The sequence below is a fragment of the Haliotis rubra genome, unplaced genomic scaffold, assembly GCF_003918875.1.
Source record: "Haliotis rubra isolate DU_JTF1 unplaced genomic scaffold, ASM391887v1 Scf166, whole genome shotgun sequence".
In the NCBI taxonomy this organism is placed as follows: Eukaryota; Metazoa; Mollusca; class Gastropoda; order Lepetellida; family Haliotidae; genus Haliotis; species Haliotis rubra.
The window spans coordinates 644,429-664,778 of record NW_025765625.1 but is presented as its reverse complement, the minus strand read 5'-3'; positions in this window follow the sequence as shown (position 1 = coordinate 664,778).

Here is a 20,350-nt window from a genome sequence, read left to right as displayed (position 1 = left end):
ACGCTGCTGAATACATAGTCCCCTGTTCCGCGTGGTGGCGGGGGACAAAGAAGTCACAAATGATGCAGCTATTGTACTTTTAATAAAATATAACAGGTTGGACATCTCCTCACCTTGAAAGCACCTAACACCACAATCAATTACAAGAGATATTTCAAAGCAACCGTTTTAACACTCCACAAAAAACAGGTGCCCCTAAACATGACAGTAGGTCACATGACAGCATGCTGGAACCTCCAGACTTGTCTGAGAAGCAATCGGTCATCCTGATTCAATTGACATCCAGTCCATGTACAAATCTGCCTTTCAACACACCACGGAAACAACCACAAAAAAGACTTTATGTAATTAATTCACCGGGAAATTAAATAAGAAAATGTCGGCCACGACCGGATGATTTTCCCTAGGAATCCATGGAAATGCTTGTCTGGATGTGAACAGTCCATGACAGAGTAATTGCAGTGATTTTCGCATTAGTCCCTCAAAGATGCTATAGCTAACAGACTGTGGACTACAGCGGCAAATCTCCCTCTAGGATAATGCACAATAGACCACCCTGTCTCCCAACAAAAAGCTGCTATCAGACAGAAAATCAACCTGAGATCATCACCAGAATCGCTGATTGATGGGTGTGAACAGTCAAAAAAGCTTTCGTGCTTCACCTAATTTGAAACACGTAATTGTCAATTAATCCAATTTCAGACATAATAAGAAATAGCATGCAGAAAATGAATCTATTGGAACATTATGACAGTTCTATCCCAACAGATCAAAGTTTAACCAAGTGTCTACATCATCGGCTCTAAATTGCCGAGCTCTTGCCAACGTCACGTTAAAATGCTAACTTCCTAACTTATCTTCTGTGATTGTAATCTCTCCGACTTATGCTGATGATTAAATACATGAGTTGGGTTTAAAACGGCTTTTATCAAGGCAGTTTATGTGGATGAGATAAGAAAACCTTTAAGTTTTACACAGATGAGATATCCAAAGACATAAAGATATGCAAGACATGTAAAAATTTAAGAAATATAATACTACTCTGAGCAGTGGAAACTTAATAGTTTTCTTTTTAATCAACAGGTGTTCAAAACACCCTATGTTTGACATTTCCAAGTTTATTTTGACATTTTAAGCTTCAGAAATTGCAGCCTATCGTCAACTGGGACTATTACAATATGTCCAGTTTCTTATACAACTATAAAATTCGGAATGAGAGAGCGAGTGAGTGAGTGAGTGAATGGTTGGTGAGGTGAGGTGAGTGAGTGTAAGAGGTGGGTAGGTGAAAGGTGAGTGGGGTGAGAGTGAGTGAGTGAATGGTTGGTAGGCTAGTGAGTGAGTGTAAGTGGGTGGGTAGGTAGGTGAGTGGGGTGAGTGAGTGAGTGAATGGGCAAGTGGCATGGTTGGGTGAGTGCATGAGTAAGCAAAGGAGTGAGCAAGCGAGAGAGTGAGTGAGTGAGCAAGATGTGGGTGGGTTGTGTGAAATTGAGTGAGTGAGTGAGCAAGAGGTGGGTGGGTTGTGTGAATGAGTGAGTGAGTGAGCAAGAGGTGGGTGGGTTGATGGGTGGAGTGAGTGAGCAAGAGGTGGGTGGGTTGTGTGAATGAGTGAGTGAGTGAGTGAGTGAGCAAGAGGTGGGTGGGTTGTGTGAATGAGTGAGTGAGTGAGTGAGTGAGCAAGAGGTGGGTGGGTTGTGTGAATGGGTGAGTGAGTGAGCAAGAGGTGGGTGGGTTGTGTGAATGAGTGAGTGAGTGAGCAAGCAAGAGGTGGGTGGGTTGTCTGAATGAATGAGTGAGTAAGTGAGCAAGAGGTGGGTGGGTTGTGTGAATGAGTGCGCGAGTGAGTGAGCAAGAGGTGGGTGGGTTGTGTGAATGAGTGAGGTTTTACTCTGTTTGCAACAACAGACCAGCAATATCACAGGACGGACACCAGACACAGGCTTCATTGTACACATCAAGCTTTGTGACTTCAGAATGTCCCTCTTGACCAATGGCTTCTACCAAGACTTTGACCAAACTTTCCTTTTCCCCCATGGCATCCAGCAAGAAAAAATCATATTACAGGGAATGGAACCTGGACCTTCACCATGGTAAGTGAAGCCTTTACCAACTCGGCTATCACACTACTAAGTATAAGCAAGCATAAGAGTGTAAAGCCAAACTAAACTTTCAGCATCATTTGATCAAACCCGCGTTCATTCGTACTGCATAGATTTTGTGCAATTTGATCATTGTAGCATTGCCGCAAGTACATTGGTAATGCACATACTTAATATGTTCCCTGCAGAAAGTTATCATTAAACTGTTCATTCCTTACAAACAAAACACTGACATCACAGCTGCAGTTTTAGCTTTCGGTAGTCTGTCATACAGACCCTGAAACAAATATACCCAAATCAGCCCATGCAAGTGTAGAATATGTGACAAATCTAGATTACAACAGTTCTGATATGAAAAAGTCCCTGGGCTCCTTTTAGTATATTTTAAGGTTATAATTTAGAAACTGTTCTTTTCTGTAAAATATGTTCATTTCAGAGTCTAGATGTTAGTCTAAGATTTAGGCAACCACTATTTTAATGATTGGGATCCTGAAACACTACTTTTCAGAGTCTTGAGAACTACCATATATACATGTATACAAAACTATATATGTTCCTGTATTTGTAGACCGCCAGGACAGAGGCTTATGATTGCTTCAAGTTTCATCATGTCATGCTACACTATGGTCACAAGAGACATTAAACATACAAAACTCTATAAATAACATCAACAGAAGAAGTTCATCTTGACACGGTGACAAGTATTCAGACAGGATACATTCCAACTCATTGTTGAAACCAGACACTGACTCCACTCAAACAGCACAAAGACTGCTTGGAAGAGCCACCTTAAACATGATATGTGACGACCTTCAACAGGGTATATAACGACCTTCATGTATTTGGTGAATATAACATGCCGAAAGATCAAATTCTGTGACATGAATTGTGCCATAAATTTGACTGACAGCCATAGAGTCCATGGACTTCAAGAAATCCAAGTCGATGTGTCCTGTTACAGAGTGGCCGAAGTCAGTTGACCTCTACGCGACACTTCATTGGGGTCATCAAACAGCAATTTGCTGGACAATGGTGGACAAAGCCCCCTCCTGTTGCTCATTAATTACACCACTTTGTTGTATGTGTCACAGACTGATCAACAAGTAATCAAAACTGGAATGACATTAAGATCCAAATCAAATTGAAATTAGTTCCATTTCACTCCAAGCCATCATAACTGTGCTCATCAATCTGGAACAAGTCCCTTGACAAGATAACGTTTATCATTCCCTTGCATGGTACACCCATCCGGAGATGCTGCCAAACACCCTCTAGAACCTGTCAGGACAGATGCTTCATACCTCCCAACATAATGTCAGTCTGACTTTGACGGATTGCCCAGTGGGGACGGTCCAGTTAGGGCATAATTGCAGCATCTTGACCATAAAGAGAAAGTTCTGACATCCAAGGTTGGAGGTCAGAGGCTGCTATTCAGACCAGTCCATCAGTGTCTGTATGGATTCTGATTGGTCAGTTTCAATCCTCTGACCTCTTGACATATCCTCATTGAGTGGTCATTCTGACAATTAACTTAATTCCTCTCCATTTGTTTTGTGATTGATTTTAGTTTTGTGGATACAGTAGGTACAGTTCTTCATCATTTATCTCCCCTTTACAGGCCCTAGGTGGCAGCACCATGCTGTCTTAGCCATCCTTCAAGTCCCTCAAGGGACACAACCCAGACGAACGAAAAACGCTTTAAGAAATAAGAGGAATCCTGTGAGGTATAATTACACTTCATTAAATCTATCTTAACTGTACATTGTTGAAATACATGTTAAATATCCAGCATCCCTTGACAAATTTATTCTTGTATATGTCCTGCTAAGGTTTGATGGAAAAGTTTTCACAGTAATACATGAAGTGGAAGAACACTTCTTTTGAACTTTCTCCCTGACAATATAGTTTTGTTTGTTGTTTAACACTGCAGACAGCAATACTCCAGCTATATGGCGGCGGTCTGTTAATAATCCAGTCTGGACCAGACAATTCAGTGATCAACAGCATGAGCATGGATTGACGCAATTAGGATACGATGACATGTGCCAAATCAAGTCTGCGAGCCTGACCACTCACCTGTCACCTCTTATGACAGAGGTTGCCAATTCTAACCCAGATATTCACAGGTAACCTGACAATATGGCAACAGTTAAACAAAACTGGCCAAGCGTTATGCTGAAAGTTTCCCGTTCAGTCCCTGCAAACAGTCTAAAGCTTGCATGAACCAATAAGAACGGATTCAAAAGCCTTCATGAAGAAAACATCTTCGACTGCATTATCTCGTTAGCATAATGTGATAGCCTCCTCACCTAATAAAGTTCCAATCAAAAAAATAGTTTGACCTTTGATAAAGTTGAATAACACTTGTTGATTGGTCTAGCAGGTATTTGAAAAATTTTGTTAAAAACTTTTATATCCACCCTTTACTCTTTGACTGAAAGAGTTGATGTTTTTGCCAGTTTTAAGACCATAAACAAACTGCAACTTGTCAGAGAACAGGATAATAAAAATATTTAATAACCAACCTATCAATATAATCAAAAACAGTCCTCATAAAGACACCAAAATAACTTTGAAGTTGTTTTACAAAACATCTTGTCATCTCCTAAGAGACCTCAATACCTCTCTGGTCCTGTGAATAGAGCTGCCTGGAGATTAGAAGGTTGATAGTTTGATCACTTGCCGAGCCATACCGAAAGATGTTAAATGCCGCTACTTTTTACACTACATGTGGAATTGAGAGGTTAAAACAAGGACTGTTCATTAAACACCTCAAGAGAACACTATGCTTTTGTTCTGTGACATGACAAGGAATTGGCATTTAAAAAAGTTTCTAATAACCTTTTTAAAAAGTTTTGATTTTTTACAGCTAAATATAAAATAATCTTCAATATATGATTCTCATTTCAGTCATAAAAAGAAAAAATACTTAAAAGAGAATCTAAGTCATCTATCACAGAGAAACCATCAAATATGTTCCATTTACTGACGACCAAGAAGGGTGTTACAAAGTAGCCCCATTTCCATCTGTCCCCGAGCAATTGTAAGCCAGCAGTAAATATGCTCCCTCTTTCAGTGTTTATGTTTTATGAAGTCTTCAATCATAAACACCTTCAGAACTGTTGAACTCTTGGAAATGACTGAAAAAAGGTCCAGCGTCAGGGGACCGAAAATCTTCACATCTTCCATTCATTTTCTGATGTGCGACACCAGCGCTGCTGCCAGACGAACAATCTTGCAGATTAATGTTCCAGTGTAAGGACTCTTGGTGGAGCCATAATTCCCTGGTCTTCCCGTATTGTAGTGTCACTATAGTGTATGTATGGACCAAGTCGTATATTGTCTTTCCTTACTGACATCAGGGAACCGAACTGACCTATCCTCAATGTCTGGAAGAATCTAACACATAGATTGTTGTCTTTTATTGACCCCAGTGAACTGAACAAACCCGTGTTACAGAGTGTACAAATCTCCTCCTCTATTTACTGACCTATCTCCTCCAGTAAGTTGCATACTTTGTCATAATCCTTCTCTCCTTACTGACCTATCTCTCTAAGTCATAATCCTTCTCTTATTACTGACCTATCTCTCTAAGTCATAATCCTTTTCTTATTACTGACCTATCTCTCTAAGTCATTATCCGTCTCTCCTTACTGACCTATCTCGCTAAGTCCTAATCCTATCTCTCTAAGTCATAAGTCATAATCCGTCTCTCCTTACTGACCTATCACTCTAAGTCATAATCCTTTTCTTATTACTGACCTATCTCTCTAAGTCATAATCCTTCTCTTATTACTGACCTATCTCTCTAAGTCATAATCCGTCTCTCCTTACTGATCTATACACCAGTGTGTGTACTAAGTCATACTGCTCTTCTCCTTAATGACCTCAACTCCTTTGTGTGTACTAAGTCATAATTCTTCTTTCCTTACTGACCTATTGCTTAGCGTGTCCAAGGACCAAGTCATTTTCCTACACCAAAGTTCCTACAGATTATCAGCCATCAAATGTTGGTCAAATGTGGGAACGAGCATCAGAGGGAAATAACTCTTAGCTACATCGCTGCACTGCCAAAGTTTTGCTTAATGATGGAGATTAATTAACACCCACTGTCATTGCAAGGAATAATATTATGTATTAGTTTCCTGTAAAATCATAACTTGACCAAGTTTTGCTTAATACGGGGCCATTGTAACACAAATCACTGGCAATTAGGGCCTTTTCAAGGCTAAAATAAATTTAGGGTCTTTTTATGGTAAAATGTCCAAATTCCAGACTTTTTCAAGCCCATGTGAACAATGTTCTCTCCTTAATGACGTCACTAATCTAGCCCATTCTCTGAAAGAGATGTTTTGGACTTTTTACAGAGATTATTGGTAGTGTCACAGAGATGTTGTATAGCGTCACAAAGATGTTGTATAGTGTCAAAGAGATGTATAGTGTCAAAGAGATGTTGTATAGTGTCACAGAGATGTTGTATAGTGTCACAGAGATGTTGTATAGTGTCACAGAGATGTTTTGTAGTGTCACAGAGATGTTTTGTAGCGTCACACAGATGTTGTATAGTGTCACAAATATGTTGTATAGTGTCACAGAGATGTTGTATAGTGTCACAGAGATGTTGTATAGTGTCACAGTAGTGTCACAGAGATGTTGTATAGTCTCACAGATGTTGTATAGTGTCACAGAGATGTTGTATAGTGTCACAGAGATGTTGTGTAGTGTCACAAAGATGTTGTATAGTGTCACAGAGATGTTGTATAGTGTCACAGAGATGTTGTATAGTGTCACAGAGATGTTGTATAGTGTCACAGAGATGTTGTATAGTGTCACAGAGATGTTGTATAGCGTCACAGAGATGTTGTATAGTGTCACAGAGATGTTGTATAGTGTCACAGAGATGTTGTATAGTGTCATAGAGATGTTTGGCATTAAGACTCATTTTGTTCCTAGTGACATTCCATACAATCACTTTGGATCAGAACCATGGGACGTCTCTGACAGCAGCCAGATTGCACATCCATATTGCAAACTGCACCATTTTGTTGAGCATTTAAATGCATGGTTAAGTGCAGGGAAGTGTTGCAAGGATACAAAGTGTTGGGAAGTGCTCATCAGATCAGATTACACAGTTATGAGAGATTGTATCATATACCTGGATGCCATCAGGTCAGGATGAGTCACATCCAGCCCAGGACATTCTTCAGAGTCTCCACGGTTTGACAAATGGGTTCATCATGGATATGCAAGACCTAAGAGCTGGCAAGAAATATGGCAGCCCATTACCAATTCTGGAATTACCAAACCGAGGCAGCGCAGGCAACCAACCATGACACCTATCACACACCAATCTGATACCATTAATTAATGACAGCCCAGTATCCTTCTCCTCAGAAGCGAGATCAATTTCATGCAAATTCTTATTTTAACACTGGAATGAATGCGGCAGATGACTGTGGCGTCACCAATGACAAAATCTCATCATTCTTTGATAGGTCATCAACATCCGACTCGCTCAATGGGATGCTAAGAAAGGAATAGGAGAATCAGATTAACAAATTTTAACAGCTAATATGAATTGCCATAAATTGTGGAAGAGATTCTATTACCTCTCGCTGCAGTCAAGATGCAAATTTTTTACCATGATCAAAAACAGAAAATAACAAATTTTCTCATTTGATTTTACAGTTTCAAAAATATCAAGACTTCAAAATCATTAAGCCTTAATGAAGTAATTCAAAACTCTGAAACCTGAAATTGATATAATTATGAATACAATGAAGTATTCTCTCTTGTCTATATGTCTCAGAAAGGAAACCTGTGTCAGATTTTAGCATCGGCAAGTGAAACAATGAATGTCGAAGAGCTTTTAAATGCCATATAGAAGTTACAGGTATTGACATCCCAGACTGACAAACCCACCTCCAAAGACTGACTGACTGAGTTTAGTTTTACGCGCTTGTAGCAATATTCCAGCAATATCACGGCGGGGGACACCAGAAATGAGCTTAACACATTGTGCCCATGTGGGGAATCGAACCCGGTCTTCGGCGTGACGAGCCAACGTTTTAACCACTAGGCTACCCCACTGCCCCCACCTCCAAAGAATGTTGCCAGATCTGTGTGTACATGTTTCAGATTAGAACGAGGTAAAAGCCATTTGTATCTGTCATTTACATCTGCCTGATAAAATATCAACAATTTACACTAATGTACATTGTAGATCAATTTTCAAACCTTATGTTCTTATCATCTTGACATATAGATGTTCTATGTTTGTGTTTGATTGCTTGTTTGTTGTTTGAGGATTAACTCACCAATATTACAGTATTATGGCAGCGTAAATTGTCTAGTCAATCCAGTAAGTGACATCATGAGCATCAAACCTTACCTCCTGATTATGTTAATCATCTTTCCAAAACCATTAATCATAACATATAAATGACGAATGAGTTGCTGAAGACCATTTCTAACCAGGATCTTCAGAAGTCTCTATTTTGGTAACTGGTCCCAAGTCGGCATCTTTGTGCAATGAATGTTAGATTATTGACTGTATCCAAGTCACTCATCGTGGATGGTAAAATTGGCTTAACACAACATTTCTTGAGTCATTCTACGTCTATGTTAAAAAGCCATAAATAGTTAAATGTTCCACCACTGTCTCCAAGATGGAATGCGAGGCCTAAAAGTGACATTATGGAACTAAGTATGACCAGATTTTCTGTTAATATCCATTTGAAATTTGATAATGAACATGGAAGGTTTAACAAGATGCAGTCAGAGGTTTGAGACTGATCCATCTTAGAATATTTTTTTTAGAGAGCAAAAGTAATATATGGGTTTTCCTGGTATCACTTGTTTCAGTCAGTCAGCTGTCTGTCAGAACTGACAAGGATTCCAATATGAAAGCTGTGTGAGGTATGGCAGGCGAGGGTGATTTTAACGCTGGATTCTCTTTAAGATCAGTCATAGGGCACAAGAACAAACTAAAAGAGTCTGGTCAAAATCATGAATAATGTGGGATTAAATCCCTTTATTGCAGGATCCTGGCATACCTAAGGGACATAACTTTGCACAATGAATTGCAGCACCATAGCCATCTTGACCATCCACTTTTCCAGTATTCATGGGCACCAAGACAAACTAAATCAGTCTCATCAAAAACCCTGGCTGCTGTAAGTTAGCGGGTTAATGTGGGATTCAAACCCATTATCACAGGATGCTGGGATATGTAAGGGACGTAACTCTGCACAGCCAACTTGACCATCCACTTTTTCAGTATTCATGAGCACCAAGACAAACTAAATCAGTCTCGTCCAAACCCAGAGATGATCTCTCTTGATAGTCATCAGTTTAACCCTCCGAAACATTCGCCAACCATTCTGCCCCTCCCCTTGCCATCTACCACCCCCTTACAGCAGCCAAGGATTATCAGGAATCTCTGTAGCCAAAGAATTCCTTCCAGTACCAGTTTATGAAAAACCTTTGTCCATTGTGTCACTTAAATTGAAATATTCGCCAGATTTAAACAGGATACTCCACGAATCAATAAGTCAATGGTTTCTTCACAATTTGTAGGAAGCGACCTTGACAATAATGGATCCACAACTCCATGTAATCGAACTTGTCAGGTTAGAGGAAATCCCAACAAATGGTCACGTAAAATTGTTTGGCAAACTGCGAAACAAACACACATTAGATAACAGTGATGGAGTATAATTACATATTAAATAATCTCCTTCAGCAACATAAACACATTTCATAACTTAACCGTCCTCCATAGAAAGGACTGTCACCTCAGTAATGTTCGTTAATATACAGGCTATATTTGGGCAGAAACCACATTGACAAACCGACAAGACGGAAATGACGTATTTGTATACATAATAGCCAGTCATTACATGGTATTAATTGCATTATTTGGTCATAATGGTATTTTCACCACAAACACTTTCGGGCAACAAAAGCAGACAAACTCGGGTCAAACATGGCACCACAAAGAAATTCATTACCACGTAACCGTAAACCATAAAACACAAGGTCAGCAAAGAAAGCACAAACAGTGAAACACATTACCGCGATATTACTTCAGATATCTTTTAGAGACATTCTACAAACTTCAACCATGCTTTGATTTGTATGTTACAACAATGAGTGAGTTGGTTGAGATGCATCAAGTTTTATGTACAGCCTATTGATTCACAGCTTCACGTGGAATTCTTCCATGAATTTGGTAAATACTTGATTCTGACTGCTCATAGGTTTCAACTCACAAATTCCACTTCTGATTGAAACCTGATGGATAATATATGTCCTATTAACCAAGTAAAATGATGATTGTCTGAGAAATTTAACACTAATGAGGTTGGGTGAAACTTTGAGGTTGAGGCCACTTTCAAAAGTTTTCAGATTCTACTGCAGCAGGTCTCAGTTATTGACCACTTTGTGAAACCAAGATCAGATTTCCTGCCATGATCATAACCAGGGTGCCATTGTACAAAACGATCTTAGCACTAAGGTTGCCGTAACTCCCATACCTTAACATAGGCATAAGGTAGTCTTAGTACTAAGGTGACCGTAACTCCCATATCTTAACATAGACATAAGGTAGTCTTAGTACTAATCATAGAAGGTGAGCACCGTAACTCCCATATCTTAACATAGACTTAAGGTAGTCTTAGCTAAGGTGACCATAACTCCCATATCTTATCATAGACTTAAGGTAGTCTTAGCACTAAGGTGACCGTAACTCCCATATCTTATCATAGACTTAAGGTAGTCTTAGCACTAAGGTGACCGTAACTCCCATATCTTATCATAGACTTAAGGTAGTCTTAGCACTAAGGTGACCGTAACTCCCATATCTTATCATAGACTTAAGGTAGCCTTAGTGCTAAGGTTGCCGTAACTCCCATATCTTAACATAGACTTAAGGTAGTCTTAGCACTAAGGTGACCGTAACTCCCATACCTTAACATAGACTTAAGGTAGTCTTAGCGCTAAGGTTGTTTTGTAAAACGGCACCCTGGTGCAACTCGGATTTGAACTAAATATACCAAGTCTGGCATCTAATATCTGCCAGTTAATATTGTGAAAATATTGCCAACACTTTTACCATAAAGTAGGCCAAAAGCAACATAAAATGTTGGACCAATTTTTCCATTACCTTTGATTAAATATACCTGAATAAGTGCTGAAGTAAAAATTACCTAAATCATTTGATATTCTTGAAAGTTCAGAAATAATCACACATGTACGACAGCAGAGCTGTAACAACATTAATCATAGCAATAGAACACAGGTAAATCACGACACAAAATACACCAAACCTTGCAGATCAATACTAACTCTCCAGCGTGGAATAATTGCCATTTGAAATATTATAGGTTTGTGTAATTGCTATATGTTGCCATGGGTACATAGTTGAAGTACAATACATCACTAGAAAATGCTTCACAAGGAAGTTGGAGATTCATCACACTGCGACACACCTTGAAAACTCTGCCAGCCATGGACACAAAGACGCTTTCGGGGCAAATGAGGTGCTGATAGTGCACTATAACTCATGAATTGGTGAACTCAAGGATTTCAACCATCTGATTAAAGTATACAAAAATCAATAAGTTCTTAATCAGCTTCATAATGGCTGTCATCACAAAATGAAAACATTTCTCCACAGGAATTGTGCACAATCCAATAATTGATCAGAAGTGCTGATACACTGTACAGAGTGTCTCTGGTGTTCTTCAGTCAGAAAAAAATATCAACACAGCTATCAAATGGAGTGAGTGAGTAAGTGAGAGACAGAGAGAGAGAGAAAGAAAAAGTGAGTGAGAGGGAGAGATAGAGTATGAGTGAGTGTTAAAGAGAGAATGAGTGAGTGAGTGGGTTCAGGTAAATGAGTTGTGTATGGGTGAGGTGAAGTGAAATTGGGTTTAACATCGTGCTTGAGAATATTTCGCTCATATGACGACATGCATACGTGTGCATGTGTATGTGCGGCTGCTTGTACTCGCCCAGACTTAAGATGGTTTTATAGTGCTAGCCCACTGAGATACCATGCCGCAGTGAAGCATGAATACCCCACTCAGACACATTATACTGACTCCGAGCCGACCAGTCCTTGTTGTACCCATTAATGCTGAGCGCCAGGCAGGGACCAACAAGTACCATATTTTAACGTCTTTTGGTATGACATGGTCGGGGATCGAACCCGCGACCTTCCGCTCTCGGGCTGACACTCTAACCACTACACCACGGAGGCGAGTCGAGTGGTGAGTGAGTGAGTGTGTGGGTGAGTGAGTGAGTGAGTGAGTGAGTGAGGATAGTATGGGGTCTGGAGGGAAGGATATACCACTTCTACATCTGCAAAACCAGTATGGGACACTGAATATGAACGTCACACAATCCTCTGTTGTAAATAAAAACAGCCTTCAACAATACAAGTACTTGTGAAGATAGAAATTATCTTCAACAACCCATGCTTGTCATAAGAGGCGAGAAGGGATCGGGTGGTCAGGCTTGCTGACATCACTGATGCATGTTGTCATATCATAGCTGTGTAGATAGATGCTCATATCGACCACTGGATTGTGTGGATCCAGATTTCATAACTTATAGACTGCTTTCATATAGCTGGTACATTGCTAACTGCAGTCTTAAACAAGAAATGGCAAATCAACAATACAAGCAAACACTTCTATCACTTGGATACCCCATCAATCCTCAAGAAAAAATGATGGACCATCCCAACAATCTCCATCCATAAATATGGTGAAATGAAAAACCATTAATGCTTAAAAGAAATCTTCACTATTGATGTAATTGTTAAATTCTTCAATAAACCAATAAAAAAAAAATAACATAAAATCTTAAAGTAAAGACCCAGTAAAATTCAACAAATTGACACCATCTTGGTTCATAACCTGCACCTAATAACCACTCTTCACCCAGGAAAAACTTTGGCCTGCTTTTCTCCCTGATATCCCTCAGCCTATGAGGACCTCCCAGCTGGTGAGATCTGTGAACAAGTGCCCTTTCAGTGTGCAGCAAATTGTGTGATCAATGAGACGAAGAGACCTACCGTAGCATGTAATTTGTCTATGATGGGGCTCCTGCTTCTCAAAGACAAGCCATTTATTTGTGCTCTAATAAGACATTTCTCCGGCTGCAGGATTCAGCTCAGCTGGCCGTGGTCACCACACTGGTCAGACAGATCCAATCTTAGCCTTCCAAAGAGCACTTCAAGAGCAGATAACTCCTTTTGCTCAACCTTGGTTTTAAAGGTAATGCTGTTAGGCCAGGCAAAACTTGTCTTGAACCATTTAAAGCAAATACCGCAACCGATGCCTTAACTGTATCAGTGGTCTGAAGAAATTGGTCTGTAGACGTCTGAAGAAAACTTCAAATAGGTAACTTTGTTTAACTTGCTTGATGCAGTTTGCAGTAGCATCCAGTGGGTGTTGAAATGGAGATCAGTCTTCATTGACCTGTTGTAGGAACATGCTGAGAGTGTAAGGCCACAACTTTGCTGCTGACATAACACAGTCTTTACTGATGGTCATCCATTACTTACTTTCACATTTGGTGGATTGGTGACAAGTGGCAACCAGACTATACTTTCACTTAGAGAAATTTAATGGAAGTCAGCTTCTGTTGACTGGTCTACTAACAATGCCCACCAGTCTCCTTGTTACTGAGTGAGTGAGTTTAGTTTCAAGCCACACTCAGCAATATTCCAGTCTGTAAATAATCGAGGCTGGACAACAGTCTCAACAACATGAGCATCATCTACACAACAGGATAAGATGGTATGGGTCAACCAAGTCAGCAAGCCTGACCGACCGATCCCGTTTGTCACCTCTTATGACAAGCATGGGTTGCTGACCGATCGACCAACCGACCGACTGACCGACAGACAGAGGCCTTAACAGGATGTTCTGAATATGATCACTGGCACATTTAATTTAAAATGACAGGTATGAAAATTGCTTTCATTTCATAATCACTTCAAATATGTTAGAGAACTCTTGGAAGGTTAGCGATGTAAAGTTCATGTTTCATGGGTGCTTATGTTGTGTCACGAACAGTTAAGTACTGTTGAAAATATTTCCCAATCAGTCACGTAACCAGAACCCCACAATTCCCTGTTCCACCTTATCAGAGTCTTGTCTCAAACAACCTGTGCCAGGAACTATTCAAACACAATGCTGTTATAACTTTTGTCAATCATTCTAATTGTGTTTCCAGGCAAACTGTATGTTAGCGTAACAGAAGATGTCAGTCTCGCCAACAAAACAAGCCACAGTGAGACAAGACCTGCCAACAAAACAAGCCACAGTGAGACAAAACCTGCCAACAAAACAAGCCACGGTGAGACAAAACCAGCTTATGCCACAATCCAGATAGTCAAGAAACTTCAGATGTTTAATAAAGCCGTTTCTTTTGTACTGAGGCAAACGCCACGAGTTACTGTAGATTAAAGCTGTAGTTAATAGAGAAAAGCTGACAAACGGCAAATTTCTTCGGAACTAGACTTCAAGCAGCCAATCACGGAGCAGCGAGGATGAGTCTTTGATTTTAAAGTATGGCAGACATGTCTTTCCATTTGACAAGGAAAGGGCAGCAGAGTACACTATTTTTTCTCCATATTTCCAAAGGATTGGTTTGTGTCAAGGAACCCAACAAAAGTTGATCATGGAGCTGTTCCCGATGTATTTGAATTCTAAACAACTGCTTGAACTATTCCTGCTTACAAATTTGGATTTGTCAAATAGCCTGTTACATGGAACCATCTCTTTAGATGACTCAACTCGACAAACATTTCTTTTAAGGAATAAATATTTTTTAAACTACACTGGAAGAATCAACATTGGCTCATTTAGAAACGACTTTTTCATTAACAAACAAGCATTTTTAATGTGAAGTGCTAATGTGTTTCGATCATCTATCGAAGACATATTCCACTGACCAGTGCAGTCGACTCTAAATCGGAAATTTATCCAATGTTGACATTTCCCTACTTTTTCATTGATTACCCCTCAGAAACATCAAGTATTTATTGAAAGCATGAAATGGTTTTCCACTTTGTGCCTCATATTGAAAGAAATTATACACCTTCAAAATCAACTGTTTCAGCTGAGTTGAGCATCTTCTCAGTCAACAATGGCATATGCACAGCAGCAGGTGCAGATAATGCTTGTCCTCTTTCTCCTACTGATGTGACTCAACATAAAATTGCTTGTAGAAGGTATTCATTGGACACAATTTGTCCGATGATTACATAAGGTAACATTGATTTAAGAAAACAAATAAACATCTGAAAATATAGACACTAATTATTACAGGCAACTGGCAAAAATAGTTTAGTTTCATCTGAGTCACCCATCTTCATCAAACAACCATCTTCATCTTTGTCAAATGTATTTTCATCACAGTCAAAAACATATCTTTATCAGAGTCAAACATGTCGATCTCTTCTTAGTCAAACATGTATATCTTCATCACAGTCAAACAGATCCTCTTATCAGTCAAACATACACCTTCATCACAGTCAAACATCTTATCAGTGTCACAGCATTTTCATCAAACATGTATCTTCATCACAGTCAAACATGTATCTGTCACAGTCAACTACAGATCTATCTGTCACAACATGCATCTTCATCACAGTCAAACATGTATCTTCATCACAGTCAAACATGTATCTTCATCACAGTCAAACATGTATCTTCATCACAGTCATGTATCATCACAGTCAACTACATGTATCTTCATCACAGTCAAACATGTATCTTCATCACAGTCAAACATGTATCTGTCACAGTCAACTACAGATCTTCATCACAGTCAAACAGATCCTCTTATCAGTCAAACATGCATCTTCATCACAGTCAAACATGCATCTTCATCACAGTCAAACATGTATCTTCATCACAGTCAAACATGTATCTGTCACAGTCAACTACAGATCTTCATCACAGTCAAACAGATCCTCTTATCAGTCAAACATGCATCTTCATCACAGTCAAACATGTATCTTCATCACAGTCAAACATGTATCTTCATCACAGTCAAACATGTATCTATCACAGTCAACTACAGATCTTCATCACAGTCAAACATGTACCTTCATCACAGTCAAACATGTATCTTCATCACAGTCAAACATGTATCTATCACAGTCAACTACAGATCTTCATCACTGCCAGACACAAATCATGCTGCTGACAATAACAACTTACAGTTTAAATGTATTAACATTGGGATTAGAGACCAATTCCCAACTGAAGAGAGATAAGGGTTGCATGCAGCTTTCACCATTAGTGCATCTGGGGTTTGCTTGTCAGGGGATATTCCAGTACTATTTCTTCAATGAATGTTGTTAATGGGGGGTGGAAGATCCATAGGTGGAAGATGCAAAGCATTAATCTAGTATGGCTCAGTATACACTGACATTTAGTCTCAGAAAAAAGATATATTATTTAAAAATATATATCTACAAATCTGAAAAAGATATATATCTACAAATCTAATTTTTAAAATATATTTCTACAAATCTATGAAACATATTAGTATATAAACCCAAAAGGAGCCACAAAACTTCTAAATAGAACTAAAGCAATCTAGACTTGCCCGATCATTCCTGACTTGAGTGGGACTCCTTTTTATTGATTGTTCGGGGCAGACGAGTCTCACTACTGTAACTTTCAGGATGCTTCATCACTGTGCATTCACCACCATCTGCATTATGTGTCAAAGAAGATGAAAGATGAAAATCACATTTCACCTCGGTCACTGGAGCGTGATAATTGACTCGTGTAATGCTATCGGGATAGGCGGAGACCCTTCAGCTCTTCTGGTGTGTGCTGGCAATGACGGAACCTTATTGTTGGGTGGTTGAGGCAATTAAAATCATAAAAAAGACATAGTGAATTGAAATATTGGGCAGCTGAAAAATCAGTTTATGCACCTGCATCCTGTAAACATTAGAAGTTTGTAAACAAGGGAGTTGTATTACTTTGATGAACCCCTCGCCATGCTCCAGTGTTGACAGACTGGGGAGTTTAATCAAGATGAACGTGGATCGAGAACATCAAACCATTACACCCTGGTAGTGAAAGCCACCAGCATTTGGTGAGGAACCTAGACTGCCCTACCTTTGTCTATTTGGCTTCATGGCCATTATCAGTATCACAGTATCACTATCAGTATGTCATCACACTGTACATCAACCTTCTCAATTGTATAAACTCAAATACCATTCATGTGTATATTCTCCTTGTGCATAATTTTGTGTATCACTTGTTTGATAACAGTGGAGTGAGTGAGTGAGTGAGTGAGTGAGTGAGTGAGTGAGTGAGTGAGTGAGTATGGTTTTACGCCACTTTTAACAATATTCCAGCAATATCACGACAGGAGACACCAAAAATGGGTTTCACACATTGTACCCATGTGGGGAACCGAACCCGGGTCTTTGGCGTGACGAGCCGATGCTTTAACCACTGGGCTACCCCACCACCCTGATAACGATGTAAGCATCCACACCAAAAATCCTTACAAATTGTTCCTGTTTGTAACATTGGACATTGGTTGTTTAAAGCTGTATTCAGCAATAATTCAGCTGTGTGATGGAGGTCTGTATATAATCAAGTCTGGACCAGACAATCAAGTGATTGACATCATGAGCATCAGTCTGTGAGCCTCGCCATCAACACCTGGTACAACAAGCACAGGTTGCCAAAACTTAATTTCAAATGGCATCCCTCGGAGCAGCAGAATGCAAAAGAAAAGCTACGTAAACTAGAAGTACTGGTTCCAAAACTCTGACAACTCTCTGTGTGTGTGTGTGTGTGTGTGTGTGTGTGTGTGTGTGTGTGTGTGTGTGTGTGTGTGTGTGTGTGTGTGTGTGTGTGTGTGTGTGTGTGTGTGTGTGTGTGTCTGTCCCTAGTGGTAAAAGCGTTAATTCGTCACACCGAAGACCCAGGTTCGACTCCCCAAATGGGTGCAATGTGAAAAGCCCATTTCTGGTGTCCACAGCCATGATATTGCTGGAATATTGCTAAAAGTGGCATAAAACTAAACCCACTCACTCACTACAGTAGAGAAAAGGTGACAACTTGCTGAAATGCTTTCAGACAGGGAAACGTGTTACATCATTGTGCAGCACTTGTAAATTCTAGAAATGGAAAGGTTAGGTACAATGGACCATTTTATGCCAATAATGAAGAGCCACTTCAGACAGCAACAGTGCAGATGAACAATTCCCAGTGAGAAGCGAATGTTACATTTTCAATTAACATTTAAACGAACCTTTGAGTAATGACAATATTAAATTAAAGTCTGTCAAAATACTTTTGTTATTCAACAGAAGCACGCACCTGCACGCCGTGAATCTTCAGTTACACTTTGTCCTGCAATGCCGCAACATGATAAGGCTGGATACTTTTTAGTGACCCAGCACTAGACCATCTTCATGATAGACAACAAATAAACTACCCTTCTCCATTCCAAATCTGATTACCTTCTTAAAAACGTCCCTCTTTCCTACCAAAGAAATATATCATACACTGTCCGTAGACAGATAGTTGTATCTAATGTATTAGAATGGCCTCATTAGAGGAAAATCATCCCCCACTCATTATCTTAACTGCAGGCAACAATGAGGCGAATTATTCTTCTGGTTCTGTGCGATGCTTGCAATTACATCTGCGTAATTATCTCACAGGTTATACTGCGTTTGTATTTAAGTTTCGAGACGAAATCTTCCACAGAGGCCATTACGAAGCACTATCTTGTAACCATAGCATCATATTTATTACAGTACCTTTATGCCAGCGATCGCAAGACAGACAAATAAATATAGAATTACCATGGTACAAGAGGCAAACCATTTCATGATGCCAGTCCATGAGATTTAGTTGTCAGGCGAGTAGCAGCGTTATGACAAGTTATGATACAGTGAGGATTAATGTATGCTTGGATGGATATTATGTTTCTGTGAATTGTCCTCAATGGCTTATTTAGAAACTGCCATTGTCTGCAGATTGAAAATGTAATCATTTTTTCTTAGTACAGCATGATTTATATTTTTCATATTCTCCAAAGATTCTTGTGACTCATAAGTAATAAATGTCACAAATTATGTTAGATGGGTGCATAGAAAAAGTTCTTCTTGCTAAACTACAACAAAGAATGTTCAAGAAAAGGTTTGGGAAAAAAGTTTAGGGCTGATGACAAAAGGGAATATAATTCAGACAGTTACCAAAGAGGCATAAATATTAATGGCTCAAATTTGAAAAGGTAATGGTTATGTTCAAAAGTTGGATTTTCTTTTTATTTAGCATTGATCCACGTACTTCTTATCAAATATTCCAGAGTTGTAATGTGAGGAAAAGTTAATAGTACATCCAATCCTTGTGAACTTTTCTAATCTCTCATTCAAATGTTTGAAGGAAATCACATCAAGGTTAAATATACTTACTAGATATTTAAAAGAAAAGTTCTTGAAGTAGGGAAGACAGACAAATGATTCATTTACTTGATAGTTCATAGTCTTAAAACAGTCTTACAAATAGCAACATATTTTTCAATTTTTTAAATGTATTTTTTTGACAACTAAGTTTCTGGAACTTCATGATGGAACATCAGAACCGTAATTAAAGAATATATGGACATGCCAGAATTTGTGCAAAATAGTCCTTTTGGAATCAAAAAAAATGTTCAATGGCTCCCATTCAGAGACACTGATTCCATCATCCAATTTAACCCCCTCACACTCCCTGCCCACGCACACCCACAAAAAAATCTTTAATGGCCGATCCTGAAGCAATGTGTCTACAGTTTATAAACCTAGTTGTTGAGAAGACATGTCCACCTTTGGTGCTTCAATATTACTGAAGACCTTTATCGCCATCCAACAAACTTAACTAATTCTGGAGCCAGATCAACTTAATTTTACCGTGTTATCTCAAATTGTGCAGAAACAGCATCTCCGACCAAGATACAGCACAATGTTCTGAACGTCATCGGAAACAGTCTTCTTAAACAGTAGTGGACCTTTATGGGATATACAGCTGGTGACCACCAGCTTACCGCCCTCAACCTAAACAGAATCTTGTTTATGCGGACATGTCAAGCCAATATTTACAATTATACACAACCATATCTCTTTTGGACCTCCTCAATTCCCTCATTTTACTCCTCGGAACCTCAACATCGTCTGCAAACCCTGGGTGACCCCAAGGTTATCAAGC